The sequence below is a fragment of the Pseudophryne corroboree genome, chromosome 11 (assembly GCF_028390025.1).
Source record: "Pseudophryne corroboree isolate aPseCor3 chromosome 11, aPseCor3.hap2, whole genome shotgun sequence".
Taxonomy (NCBI): domain Eukaryota; kingdom Metazoa; phylum Chordata; class Amphibia; order Anura; family Myobatrachidae; genus Pseudophryne; species Pseudophryne corroboree.
The window spans coordinates 127,776,282-127,780,337 of NC_086454.1; the positions used below are offsets into that span (position 1 = coordinate 127,776,282).

A 4,056-nucleotide genomic window follows, 5' to 3' on the forward strand; every position below is an offset into this window, starting at 1 on the left:
GAACTATATACCAATGAGAGTGCACCTATATAAGCACGGTAAAGCATATAGTTTGAAAGAAGAAAGAGTATAATATGTGGATCTGCTTTCCCCGTTAGGCAAGGTGCATCGCCTACCACCGCCGTGGTGTCGTGCGCCCTGGATCGTGGATGAGAGTCCACGGAAAGATAGTAAGTCAGAAAAAGATTGTAAAGAAATATTGTTTTATTTTTTATTATTTTTATAATTTATTAGGGAGTCTTATAGGAGTGAAGAGCTCCAAGTTGATCTCAAGCGTCAGGCAGATTTATAAATCATATGTGAGTCAGACATATATTCTCCTAAATGGAGACATCAAATATTATTGTAGCCAGAGATCATTCAAAATTAAGCACAGTTCCAAAACAAAAACTTGTGGATAGAATTAAGTGCAATTATTACACTGCTGATTATAGTCTGAAGATGAATTTCATATAAATCTAAAGACAAATGAGCTGAGAAGTACCGTAACAGTGGTATCCCTTAATGAATAGACTGTGCTTTACACTGTTAATCAGGACAATATGTTATTTGTGACTCGGACTGATCACTGACACTTATAGACTGTTTGCTGTACAAAAGAATAACTGATTGACCTGGATAGAATAGTCACATGTAAATAAATGTGTGTATAAAGATCACATGTGAACAAATGTGTATCAGGTGTGGGTATGCCCACAAAATATATATAAGACTATGCCTAAATATACTGATCACATATAAATGAAAGTGTGTCAGATATAGGTATACAAGTGTGGGTATAAGGAATGCTTTTCACCCAGCGGGTGCAGGCTTACGAAACTCCAACTCTGACAGTCAAAGGGAGTGATAAGGGTGTCGTGTCCTGGAAACAGCTGGTGCCAGCAGATGCTTCCCTGGAGTGGTCCCTCCGTGGAAAACGCATTTCGCCCGTGCGGGCTTGTTCACTTCCGGGATCTGAGGTTAAGATCGCGGTGAGGGGTTTAAAACTAATAGAAATTAGGCAGCAGCCAATCACTGCTGATGGTGTCAGACCAGACGCAGGGGGCGGGAGTAGAGAGACTACCGTTCTGGTGCGTCTGCTTACGGCGGCTACTATTGGATAGGTAGACGCGACAGGGGCGGGGGCAAGATCACTTTTCACCCATCACTCTTACCTCGTCCCTTGCTCCATCACATTACCCACGCACTGCCCTACCCATAACAAATATCACCCACACCATCTCATTCCATTCAAATACAATAAATTTTACACATTTTTTTTTTCCTCAATCCTTTCTTTCTTTCACTCCCACGTATACCGCAATTTCCCACCCTCACCTCTAGGCTATTCATACACACTTCCCACCTCCCCCTATATTTATCCCTACCATTAACCCGGCATTTCAACTTTTTAAAATCAGGTCTCTAACAAAATGTGACACTCTGTCAGGCTTTTTCCCTCACTCCCTCATTGGATCCACTCCCCATCCCTATCTATACTGCCCCACGTCCCCCATATACAATTCACCCCAATCAGGCAATATGCTTGTGTCACTGATTAATATTTACTACCTTGCCACAATCTATACCTTGGAACTGTAATTGCAGCTAATGCAATTTCCCCTTTTTAAAAATGGTGCCGATGTATTTAGATATCTCTTATTCCCTCCTGGGATTCCCCACAATGCCCCACGTCCCCCCAGCCCTTTGGTCAGCATGACCCCTATCAGACAAGTAGCCTTAACCTGTTTCTGCAAATGGTAACTTTTCCAAGATCACTCCCTGCCTTGTCCAGTAAGATAACAATAGGACTGGCAACCTATCCCTTCTTTAAGATGGCGCTTTTAAACCCTTACAACATGATTTTGAATCCCCTTCCTACAATGTCCCTGTCCTCATCCCCGAATGGACCCACGTATAATATCCATAACGCGTCAGTGCAAGAGCGATCTTGCCCCCGCCCCTGTCGCGTCTACCTATCCAATAGTAGCCGCCGTAAGCGGACACACCTACTTCCTCATTGGACAGGACGTGCCTCTAGACAGACGCACCAGAATGGGAGTCTCTCTACTCCCGCCCCCCGCGTCTGGTCTGACACCATAAGCCGTGATTGGCTGCTGCCTAATTTCTATTAGTTTTAAACCCCTCACCGCGATCTAAACCTCAGATCCCGGAAGTGAACAAGCCCGCACGGGCGAAACGCGTTTTCCACGGAGGGACCACTCCATAGAAGGAACTGCTGGCACCAGCTATTTCCAGGACACGACACCCTTATCACTCCCCTTGACTGTCACAGTTGGAGTTTCGAAAGCCTGCACCTGCTGGGTGAAAAGCATTCCTTATACCCACACTTGTATACCTATATCTGACACACTTTCATTTATGTGTGATCAGTATATTTAGGCATAGTCTTATATATATTTTGTGGGCATACCCACACCTGATACACATTTGTTCACATGTGATCATTATACACACATTTATTTACATGTGACTATTGTATCCAGGTCAATCAGTTATTCTTTTGTGCAGCAAACAGTCTATAAGTGTCACTGATTAGTCCGAGTCACAAATAACATATTGTCCTGATTAACAGTGTAAAGCACAGTCTATTCATTAAGGGATACCACTGTTACTTCTCAGCTCATTTGTCTTTAGATTTATATGAAATTCATCTTCAGACTATAATCAGCAGTGTAATAATTGCACTTAATTCTATCCACAAGTTTTTGTTTTGGAACTGTGTTTAATTTATGAATGATCTCTGGCTACAATAATATTTGATGTCTCCATTTAGGAGAATATATGTCTGACTCACATATGATTTATAAATCTGCCTGACGCTTGAGATCAACTTGGAGCTCTTCACTCCTATAAGACTCCCTAATAAATTATAAAAATAATAAAAAATAAAACAATATTTCTTTACAATCTTTTTCTGACTTACTATCTTTCCGTGGACTCTCATCCACGATCCAGGGCGCACGACACCACGGCGGTGGTAGGCGATGCACCTTGCCTAACGGGGAAAGCAGATCCACATATTATACTCTTTCTTCTTTCAAACTATATGCTTTACCGTGCTTATATAGGTGCACTCTCATTGGTATATAGTTCCTCTACTATCATACCACGCTGCTAATGCCCGATCTCGTCCGATCTTGGAAGCCGAACAGCGTTGGGCTGGGTCAGTACCTGGAGAGGAGACTTCCTGGGAATACCCGGTATTGTAGAGTAGGAATTATTCCTTTTATTTAAAAGGCGAACACCAACAGCAGTTTCACCACTAATCTTCTTTCCCTCCTTTGTTCTGTTATATAATAGTTCAGCGTCAGGCTTTGACAACTTTAACAGATATCCAATATATGTGTGCAATCGGAATAACTGGTGGCCAGCCAAGTGTATAACATAGATCCAATCATAGTGGTTCTTTGAAGATACACCTATCACACACTTTGTTCCTTCCTTGGTCCCATTAATACAGAATCTCTGTACTGGTCAGGAGAAATGGCTGTTAGACAACCAAGTGTCTACAACCTTTCTAAAAATAGACCAGAACATTTTAAAAAAAATTCAATTTTTTTCATATTTTTTCACAATCCTCCTTATTTCACACTTTGGATCATATATGGGTAACGATTTTAATTTTGAACAATAAACGGATGTTTTAAATATTTTCTTGACACATATTTGAAGTACTGTCTTCCTTGTATAAGAGTGCACACACACAAGAGCTTTCTTTTTCTCCCGTTGTTAGTACTTGTACTTTCTGGCTCTAGGCGCACCACCAACTAGGACTATAACTGAAAGATATAAATTTTATTTTCACAAATTATAATCGTCCACATTTGGTTTTCTACATATAAACCATAATCTATTCTGGACCAGTGCCTGGTCGTTCTTTGTTCTTTTGCAGTAACGGTCTTTGCTGTAGGGTAAATACAGCCTCTGACTGTGGCACGGTCTCCTTCGCAATTTAGATAGATCTTCATTCTTTCCATTTATCCTTTCTACCCCTTTGATCCTTTTTAGCAGCCATTTATCACTTTAGTATATGTTCTTTTTTAGATTGTCATT

At 41.1% G+C, this 4,056-nt stretch overlaps 1 pseudogene; it reads left to right on the forward strand.

Moving 5' to 3' along the window:
- The first annotated feature begins 3,096 nt into the window (after window positions 1-3,096).
- Window positions 3,097-3,215, forward strand: LOC134971157 (5S ribosomal RNA; annotated as a pseudogene).
- Window positions 3,216-4,056: the final 841 nt, after the last annotated feature.